Below are 11,477 nucleotides of genomic sequence, written 5' to 3'. Positions count from 1 at the left end.
AGCGAGCGAAGCGCCGAAGGAAGCATCGTTTCTGCCATTTCCGCCATTTCCTAAACGCGTTTCTCGCCGTTGATCCGTCCGTCTCGGAACAGTCAGTTGTTCACGGGCTTCTTCAGCGTACGGACGTGCGTGTGTGGCGAGTGTTTGGCGTGTTTTCTGTCGCCTACGGAGTCGCGTTTTCGCTAACGAACGCCCTACCGTAGCTTCCATATTCAATGTGTATGGCGATTCAGGTGAGTGCGAAGACTCGTTGCCGTTGCGTCGTCGAGACCGCGGCTTGGAGAAACGACGCGTTTGTCGTGTGCGAACGAAAAGTCGATCGCGTCGCGTTTGCAATTCCGCGGCTCGAACGCGAGTCTTGGACGCGTACGCGCCCCGTTCACTCGTTGCTACGCGCGCGCAAGTGAGTGTGTGTGTGTGTATGTGTGCATGTGTGCGCGCGTGTGTGTTCCATGGACGTGCGCGGCGTGGCGTGGCGTAGCGTGGCGTGGTGCGGTGCGGCGCGGCCGACGAACCCTAGCGTCTCGTTGCTCCACCTCCGCGCCACGCCGTTGTTACCGAGTCATCACGTTCTCGACGCTTCTTTGGCGCGTGGCGCGAGTGGATGACTATAGCTTTCCGACACGATATGAGAGGAAATTCCCGTAGTTCTTCGCGATCGTACCCCCTCCCCGCCCCCCTCGAGTGACGCTTCTCTTTTTCCAGCTTTGGAGCAAGAATAACTTGGCGAGCGTTCGAGTTCGACTGCAGATCGAATGGATCTCGATTTGACGTGGCTCGAATGCACGCTTTCGATCGACCAATTATATCGCGATTCGCTTCACGACACGATTGTCCCATGTAGCGTGTATCCGATAAAAAGTGAGATAAAATCGTGTGTTTAGAAAGAGAACCATGTTAAAACGCGTGGCGCAACAGCAAAGTTTATAATCGACCGCGTCACATTGTTGCCGTCACATTGTTGCTCACATTTTCGACATAGCCGATATCGCCAACTGACTGACGTCAGTGTAAAGCTCAATTCGCCGAGCTACTTGACGATTTATCTTCGCGCCATCCACGCAAATCGCAAAGTTAACCCTTTCGATCGTATTAAACGGCTGGTGGATGAGTCATCGCCTAACAATGTTGGCGAGCAAATGCGAAATCGCAATCGCGTTCGTTCTTGACCACGACCTATCTCGAGAGGATTTGAATCACTTTGGTTTCAAGTACATCAAACGTCTCTTTCTCTTCCTCCCCCCCCCTCTCTCTCTCTCTCCCTCTCTCTCTTTTCCTCGAATGAAACCGTACGATTTCGAAGTATTTTAAGTATACGTGCAAATATTCAAAATCTCTCACGAATGGAACACAATTGAAATGAGGATCGGCGTGCAACATATAGATAATAACAAGATTTTGAAAGTGAGATTACTCCGAACTGGAGGACCAACGCTTATCGAAAATCTTGAAATCATTTTATCGATATGTACTTGCGTTTTCTTTTTGGTATGCTTCATTTCTGTAGAAAATCTCGATCGGTTTGCTAACTTGATCAATCGCTCTTATAAATCGAGTAAAAAAAAGTTGGCGGTTAGTGGATTACTTGGAAACGCGTCCCTCATCATTTGATAAGTTTCATCCACAATTTTTTCGCTCGATTACTCCGTATATTCCGTATCGACTGGATTTCTTAGAAAAACGGGAAAATGGATTGACGTCATCCGATAGAACGCGGCGTGGCATGGCGTAGTGTAGCGTGGTGCGGCGCAACGTAGCATAACGTAGCGTGGCGCAGCGCAGCGCAGCGCAGCGCAGCATAGCGCAGCGCAGCGCAGCGCAGCGCAGCGCAGCGCGACTCGGCTCGACGCGACGCATCCCGTCCCGAAAGCGGAGCGGAGCGGAGCAGAGCACGAAGAGGCGTCTACAGCGAAACAAACGAGCACGCGCGTGCACGCTACGACTGAGAACGAACGGGCCGATTATCGTTCGTAAGCTTCAGCCATGTTTTATTCTTGTGTTTCGCGTCAATCGGTCCAATAGATGTGAATCGCAGTTGTTATCGTCAACGTCTTATCAATTACGTGAACAAATCCTTGATCGTATTCAACCAGAGGGATTGTAATCGATAAACCTTCCGTTTGTGTTTAACCCGAGAATAGTCAGCTCGAGTTTTCTTTTCTTTTCTTTTTTTTTGCGTAAATGATCACCTGAGATGATTTCTGCATCTTAGTAAGTTTCAACAGATCGACACTATGAACATTCGTGACTGGTTTCTATTGTACAAATTGGATCTGGAAATATTCGAATGAATGATGAGTACAGATTCTAGGTCAGTTAAAAAAAATTGCCACGTGTTTAATTTTTTTGCTTGGGAGGTGTAAAAATCACCCTAGGTGTAACTATTCTTAGGTTAAGGAGAAAAAACGTCGACGAATCGTTAATAAATTTTCTCTGCAGTATGGTTACTCGATAGCATGTTTATCGACAATGAAAAGAAAATTGTTTGAGTATACATAGTATGATTTTGCCATTATATTACTCTTGTGTTACGATTATACATGTGTATGTTGGCGGGCTTAAATTTGCTAATCAGAGTCAATTGGATGAAAAAAATTCTATCAAATTTACTACGTATGAACTTTTAAATTATTTATTTATTGTTTTTAGAAGCTTTTTAAATGTCCATGTACTCATTCATACTTTTATAGAAGCAATGTGTTTTTTCACAAGACAGTTTTATATTTTATTTTATATGTGTAGAAACTATAAATTTAATAAAACGGCCTATGCATACATTTTATTTTAATATTTATGATTCTACAGTTAAACTTGGGGGAAAGAGGGGGGTAAGATGATGAATTGTTAATTTTTTCAAGTTAGTAATAAATGACAAACCGATGCATAATTCATTAGAGACTTTAGATGATAATAAATAATCTATGATAGTTTTATTTATCTACAAGAATGAATAATATAAGAAATGTATTTTGGAAGCACCTATATATAACTTTTTCATGTCTGTTCATAAGGAATGACAGTAAAGATTTTTCTTTTCTCTATAAAATTGCAATATTGTATGGTTAAAAACTTATACAATAACGTATTTATTTTTCATTTTTTCATATTGAAACATATTTAATAAATAAATGAACACGGTGACTGTGGGTAAGATGGTGAACGATTCTACGTGATAATTTTATATCTATAATTCTAATTTTAATTCAAATATATATAATGACATATAACTTTTATTTTTCTTATGTAATTTTTAGTTTTGTCCCATTGAAGAAAATAAGGCTGATAGTAAGCATACTTCTGTATAAATTAGAGTTTCTATGTGATATAATTTTTTGCAAATCACAAATATTTTTTTATTTACATTTTTTATTACGTTGTATAATATCTAGATACAGATTGGGAAGGTCGAAACTTTGACGCGAATAGTTTACGTACATTATAGAAATATTATGCAAATATTATATAAACATATGCTCTGCCTGGAATATTGTTGCTCATGCTGTCGCAGATTCAGAGAACCCTCCGGCTTAGTTTTCCCGAATAAAGACTCGTTATCTCTCTGTCATCTCGTCTTACGTGACCACGTGCGCGTTTAATTTGCGTGTCTCCTCAAATTACGTGCTATCGCACTTCATCTGTGTACTGTAATACATATTAAATTTGATTGTAACTCGTAAAATCGATTACGTGATAAATTGCTTACGTTAAATAAACAGTCGGGCATGATTGATCTAATGTAAGGCCGCGGTCCGATTCGCGTTCAAAGCGCTATTGGCGTCATTCTATATCCTTGTTTACGCATAACGAACGATAAAGATAGAATGATACCAATAGCGCTTTGAGCGTGAATCTGACCGCAATCTAGCAATAAGTCGAGCGATCGAGAATCGTTGCTGTTTTCGACCGTGTTTCTCACCGATTATTTTAATTTTTATTCTATTAAGGTGCAATGAAGTCCTTGAAATTGAAGCGAGTATTAGAAAGTCTGCGATCGATCGATGAGTCTTCCAAATGCTTTTTGTTTTTCATTCCAATGCCTATTGTTCATCGTGTTTGTAGATGATTATTGATGATACTTGATCGGCATTGAAAGTTTATCAACGTACAGACTTCAAACTTTATTTTCCTTTTTTAAACACCTTTGCATTATAATTATTTACTGAGATACAAGTGTTTGAAGTTTCGTCCAAATTTTTACAATTTTTCTGCTGTACCCTCTTTTTTTTTTTGTTGTTAATTGAGTGTGTATTAAGCTGTAATGATTCCCAGAGGTATATCGGTGTATTTGAATGGAGTACTCTATGGATCATACAACAGAGATGTGCCACGAAACGCTGGTAGATATTCAGCCAACCTGAGTGTTGAAAAGATGGGGTAGTTTGCTTAATTTTCTGATTCCATAGGAGTAGCGTTTTATTCATTCGCATTTTATTCATAATTATTGTCGCAATTATCGTACAGTAAACTGATAGTGATAGTCGCAATTTTTTCGGGCAATTAAAACAACTCTATTCCCTTCATATAATCTCAATCTAATTTAAGAAAATGTTGAAAATTTCAATCAACGTTACATTTGGAAAAAAAAACGATAGCAACAACGTCTAGGAATCGTAAAGTTAGATCTAGAGTTTCGTTTCCTGTTATGTAAATTGCATTACGTTACATAATAGTGAATACTCTGGACAGGAAGCTAGGAGTGGCACAAGTGGCATATTGCGCGTGACATAATTGCAATAATATCATTCAATGTAATTAGCTTTACGTCTCATATCTTCCGTCTCGTGTGCGCTATTAGCGTCCCTTTTTTTTACGTACATATCGTATGTTAATCATATGTAAAAGCTGTATATGTATACGTAAAAATGTTTATTTACAAAGTTAGAAGAAACGACGAGTAATTCTTGAAAAATTTTGTTAATTTTCACTCTTAAAAAATATTTTTTCACGGTTAGTACTAAATCCGTTTGTTCCGCAATGTAGGTCGGAACATTCAATAGTGTTTTGTTTCGTCCATACGAATCGGATACTAGAAGCACGCGCTAAGTCAAATGATACGTCGAGTAATTCGACGACGACAACGACGATGACGACAACGGCGTCGACTGCAGCGAAGGCGAAGAAGCGGTAGGCGGCAATAGCGCTAGCTCTTTTCTGGTCGGTGTCACCTTTTCAGAAGCCTCCGACCACCCTCCACACAGCCGTGACCCAGGCGTTTCCCGCAAGATTATTCCGAGACGTTCCTCTTTCTTTCCGCCGTCGCGCGCCACGTGTTGGATAGAATTACTATCTCGGCTAGACCGGTTGCGAGCGATACGTGTGGCTCGAGGCGAGGACGGTAAGACCATGGGGCGCAGGGCCGTAGCCACGCTACTACCAACGACTGTCTCCCTATGTTCTACCTTTTCGCGCATCTTTGCATTCTTCGCTTCTATTCGTTCCTCTCGATCGTGTCGCACTCGCACGCGCGCACCTAACGACACGGACGTTTCAATTTTTATTAGGCAAATTAGGCAAATCGAGGCAAATCGTCAAAAAGTAATGTTCGTTTCGTCTCTCACGAGTTTAATGTCGATCCGTAATAGAGTCACTGATTTCCCGATTTTCTGTAAAAAGCGCACCCAGTTTACGAATAACAAAAACCGAGTATAATAAAAATCGGAGTAAAAAAAGCTCCGTATAGATCCAAATATTCTTGTAAACGTTTTTAACGCAGCGGAAGAGGGAATGCTTGTCTCGATCAGTTATCCCCTCTTCATCCAAGAACTTGAATCTTCCATACAGATTGCACGCATCCAATTCGAATCTTTTTTTTTCTTTTTTTTTTCAAAGAAAGAAATGAAAAAATAGAAATTGGACGTAACCACCATGTATTCGTAAAGGGACCGAAACGTGTGGTGCGACCCAAACGTGTGGTGTATGCCGTTTTGTATTGGAATTTATGTAACATTGTGTTTTAAACTTGGGCCGTAGACGATTGGGCCGTAGACGATAAGGAGCTTATTCAGCTCGTGGATTAAGTGCCCTCGGCACACGAACGCACCGTAAGACGCGCATGTAACCCTTCTTTCTCACTTCACTCTCCTACCTCGCTCTCGTCGCAACACGAGACAAAACACACTCGCGGAGCAAAACAAAGAACGTCGTCGTCGTCGTCGAAAATAGACCACCATCGTCGCACGCGTATATCGTATCATTTTATACAAGGTGCCGGGCGATCGAACGTGCTTCCGTAAGGATCAGATTCGCCGCGTGCAGATTTTGCTATTTTAAATCAATTCAATCAGTGTATTTTCGAGAAAGTTCTAGTATCACTGAGAACCCAAGAATTCGGGCAAATTCGAGAAAATTGACAATTATTAACAATTGCGTTGTTGCAAAATGTAATTAGATGTGAGTAGACGACGAAACGTTGACGGATAAATCGCTCCCTCGCGTACGTTTTTCAGCGATTGATTTAAACGAATCGCGCTAGCGAGTTAAAAGTAACGATCGAACGAAATTTCCAAGAACCAGACACACAATCGTGCAACGTGATGCAAAAGAAAGGGAAACATCTCACAATGCCAATTTACGTCAGGCGCTTACGTATTTACGTTTATTTTAAAAAAATCGAGCATCGCGTAACGCGGAATAAAAAATTCCGTAAAACGTGGGGATAGTTTCCACACAACACGAACGCACAACAGACGAAGCTGCGTCGCGTGAATGACGTCTGTCGGTCGTTCGCTTAAAAATAGTATCTCGCAAGAGGGTTGTCGGAGAGTTTTTAAGCGGTAAGCGGATCGAATGTCTCGTCCCGAGCCGGTTTCGAAAGGACGACGAATGTTATAAGCCTCCGCAGGAGCATCGCTCTCGACGGAGAAAAAAGATATTCGAGACGCCAGACGAGACGCTAGGGTGGACGACCGATGTCACTGACCTTGGATAACGATCGCCAATGTCTACGGGGCCACTGCGCCTAGTGGGACCAGCTGGGATTTTAGAGGGGAGCCCATATATGGATGTACAAAAAAAGAAGGCTTCTCTTTATGTCTTGGCTCTCCCTTTTTCGTCTCTCATCGTATTAATAAATTTTAAATTCACGCACACTTTGCCGCACGCGCGCGCACATGGATGAAGACGCGCTTTGTTTTTTCACTAATTAATATTTTACTAGTAAGGCATTTTTTTAATTTATAAATACGTGTAATTTATAAAAATGTGTACGCGCCCGTGCGCGCGCGCGCGCACGTACCTGTCGGAGACGGTACATCGTTTCCGGTACATTACTCATATTTACAATCGCATATCATTTCCTTTAGTATCATGGATAGTAGCGCTTCTTAATCCGAGTGGTCTGTTATCATCCTTCGCCTGGTAGCCTACTGACCTACTTGAAATATCGATTTTAACGTACACCTGAGACCGACCGCTCGTGCCGCGACCGCTTTCATTAGCCGCGCCGCACCTTTCGACGGCGACGAGTCGCCGTAAAATCGCCTTTTTACGTCACCAGGAACAGTTGTTCGGCGAATATTATGTTACGAATACCAATTGAATCAATTTGGGATTACACAAAGTTTGCAAATTTTCTTTCGTTTGTGTAACAACATAGAATTTTACAATAGTGTTCTCTCAATGTAGTTCACTGCAAATTATTAATTATGCTGTAGCGAGTAATCATACACCTCCGTATATCTCCGTATTTCAAATTATTCGAAAGGAGCGGTACAGAAATACTTGGTTAAGTAACCTTTTATTAATTATCTTTCATGAAACTATTCGTATTGTGTTGGATCGTTTTTAATTAATAGACCTTTTCGCTTTGCGAGTATAATGGAAAAGATCGGATCCGATAGAGGCGAAAATGTTGCTAGCGGCGATAACGCCGTTATGAACGTTACCTAATATGCGCGCGGTTCGTCGTCCTGTGGGGCTTGCTCGCTCGCCGCTCATTCAACCCTGCTGATGCGCTTCATTGTCGTCTGTGGAAAAGTCCTGATAGTGGGCAGAAATGTTGATAGGGAAGAAATAGGAGCGGACGACGGTACCATAAATGTATATATAGTAGAGGCTAGAGAAGAAAAATGTACGTATAGGGACATAATAGACGATTTTTGATACTTTGAGACATTACGTAGTGAGGAAGGATACCATTTTTGGGTAAAGGAGCGTTGTGCATAACCGGGGACGACCGGTGGTCTCCGTTCACGCGTTACATTTGCACGCGTATATACTATGTGCGTCTCCTACGCGAGTGACGACAGTGACATCACACTGTTATCAGACCGACGTCATAACGCCTCCTCCTGCCACGCGTACCTGCCGCGTGCCGTATTGATTCCTAGTGACGTCATTGCTTTCGTTGCTAAAATTTTATTTTTTTCAACCGCGCATCTGAAAAAAACATCGTATCGTTGTTTTATATCAATTTTACTAAATTTATACTAAATTTAGGTTTAAGAAGTAAACGCGTTATCGTCGGATTATCCGCGTACTGTCGTGCATAATGCTTTAATAATTTTTATCAAATTTCTCAGAAAACATTTCGTGCTCGAAGGACACGTGACGGTGGTGGTGATGGTTCCATCATCGGTACTAGCATGATATAAAAATATAAGGTATTCCATTCTCGAGGATGCGCAGTCGACAACATGGCGGTTGCTCTTTGACCAATCAAAACGTTGTCCCAAGTGTCAAAAGTGACATGGCTGCTGCCGTGACGTAGCTGCTGTCATGTTATATTAATTGAACGAAGACAATTGCATGTATCCATCTACGGAATTTTTAAATGCAGCTAAAATTATGGACCAAGAATTTAAAAATTTTTATGGTAATTCTTTTAGTAAAGAATTCCAAATTTTTGATAAATTAACAATTATTGTTTGTTAAAAACCAAATTGTTAAAAACCAAATTTGTTAAAACCAATAATATGTTTTCAAAAGATGTTATTGCGTGCCTTGTTCGTTCTAGAACGTACTGGAACGTACATCAAACTTTGAAAAATAAATAAATCGTTGAAAAATATTGTTGAAAATAATTTATTAAGAAAAAGAAGCAATAAAATATTTAAAATGTGTAACAAAGAAAATGTTAATAGAAATCAAATAAAATAATATATGTTTAAAAGTGCGTTTATTTGTTAAAAATTTTATGTCAATCAATAGTTTATAATTTTTAGGCGATTTTCAATATCAAATTGGGATAGAAATTCCACTCATATCATTTTTAATAGTTATAATAATCATTTTTGTTTCTTTTTTCAGTAATAATGTTCTCATTAATATTCTTAATTTGCAATCATTCATTTTATATTCCATTATTTTTTCATTTACGAATTCCAGTATTGTTTTCATAAAAATAAATTTTGATTGTATGTTTGTTAATTCGTTATATATACATACATACATACATATATATATATATATATATATATATATATATATATATATATATATATATATATATATTTACCAATATTGTACTTGAATTTGGTGCTAGTATTTAAAGGGCAAATATTTGATTAGTTCTTTTACTAGTCTACCGTCATAATGCGTAATGGAATACCTTATATTTTTATACTAGGACTTATCTCGCCGTATATATACTACGATTAACAGGGTTAACGCGTGTCGATGGACACGACGCGCCGGTCTAAGTTCCACAGGTTTCACTGCTAGGCGCGCTTTGTACTCTCTCATCGATCCGTGATTCTCCGAAACAGATCGCATCGAGTTGCATCCGAGTCACTCGCGCGCGTGTCCAGTGCGACAGTGCGTGTATACATATGTACGCTACTGAAACGACCTAGTAATTTATCCGGCTCGACGAGTTTTGACGTCACACCAACGATCTTGTTTTCTCTTCAATGTGCAGCGAAAATGACCGTGAAAGTCACCAATCGACGGCGACATTTTCATACTCGTGCAGGACGATTATTTGCACCCCGCGCACGCCCGCGTATCGGGTAAATGATAAGAAAAAAAAAAATGGCAATTGAGAGAAGACTGGATCACGGATCGGTATACCGATACTTTGCGCGTGGCAAAAGGATCCATGCAATCTTATGCAATCCCATGCAATAACGCGCAACCGTCGCGTCGCTAGTTTCTTCGCTAAATCGCGACTATAATTACGTTTCATCATTTTTGTAACCGTTAATTGACACGTGGCGATTACCAAAATCACGTTGTATCGTTTAATTAACGATTAGCTGTTGTATAATTTTCATTTCTTATCTCGTAAATTATTTAAAAATTCGATTTGTTTACGTGCCATTTGACACGCGATCATCGATCGGTATCGAAATTGATTGATCATGCGGCGTCAGTCACGAAACGTCGCCGCCACCGGCGCCGCTGTCGCTAGTGATGGGCGATTAATCGATTCATAATCGACTATATCGATTATCCAGGGATGAATAATTGGAAGCAATCGATTATGAGTGGAAGAGGAGTTAATCGATATAATCGATTATTTAATGCAATCGATTATTTTTTAATTCTTTTTTATCTTGTTTCTTTTTACAATTGAGGCTGAATAACGTCCCACAGAACGCATTACGCGTGGCGCAATAGTCAATAGAAGCATATGCGTAGTATGAACTGTTTGAACCAATGAGCATCTTGTGTAAATGAATATGAATAACTTTATGTTGGATGCTCATTGGTATAGCGGTATTATGCTGCATCATGTATTTCATGTGTGATGAGTTTTTCTCTTAAATCTTTTACAATCAATGTAGAAAATATCACTTTAACAAGAAATTTTCTGACATGTTTGAATATTAATCTTTGTTAATCTGTTTAAAGAACCTCTGAATTATTTGAAAACTAAGCATCCAGCAATTTTTTAAATAGCTTTAAAATATTTATGTACTTTAGGCAGTTCTGTGCCAATAGAGTGATTATTTTCTACTACTGGATATATTATTTCTGATAGAAAAAATAGATTATCTCATATAAAAATAAAAATTTTAAATTTTTTTAAAAATTATTTGTAAAAATTACAAATACATGTATTCTTTATGTGTAAATAAAAAAATGTTTTAAAACGAGAGTAAGTGAACATAAAAAGAACGTCAATAGAGATGCACCAAAATGCTCAGTAATCACGGAACATACGCTACAACACAATCATAAGTTTGATTGGGATAATCTAGCAATTTTAGATTACGAATCAAACTATTACGAAAGGTTTTTAATCTCTAAAATAATTTATATTAAAGCTCCGAAAAATATTTAGCATTAATTTAAATAACGACACTGAGCACATCTGAATGAATCTTATTTTGATTTACTATAAAGAGGCTTAAAAACAATAACTTTCTAACTATACGGTAGTTTCGAAAACATGTTATTATTTAGTTCAATATGATCCACGAAAAACTATAAACCTTATTACTGTGTTTAGTCTGTCATGATTTGTCAAGTTCGTTCCTCTCCTCCTTTCTCGTTTGCGGACTCAATCTTGTACTAGGAGAATCACATATTTGATT

The 11,477-nt window shown here is 39.2% G+C and overlaps 1 protein-coding gene across 1 annotated transcript in view; it reads left to right on the top strand.

Moving 5' to 3' along the window:
* The first annotated feature begins 21 nt into the window (after positions 1 to 21).
* LOC105203488 (protein tyrosine phosphatase type IVA 1) overlaps positions 22 to 11,477 on the top strand; it is a 23,908-nt gene continuing 12,452 nt past the window's right edge. The window contains exon 1 of the mRNA XM_026140567.2: positions 22 to 233. The gene's annotated coding sequence lies outside the window, so the exon portion shown is untranslated. The remainder of the gene's footprint in view (positions 234 to 11,477) is intronic.

The sequence above is a fragment of the Solenopsis invicta genome, chromosome 12, assembly GCF_016802725.1.
Source record: "Solenopsis invicta isolate M01_SB chromosome 12, UNIL_Sinv_3.0, whole genome shotgun sequence".
NCBI classification, from domain to species: domain Eukaryota; kingdom Metazoa; phylum Arthropoda; class Insecta; order Hymenoptera; family Formicidae; genus Solenopsis; species Solenopsis invicta.
Note: the sequence above shows the minus strand (reverse complement) of the source record. Positions and strands in the feature narration are given on the sequence as shown.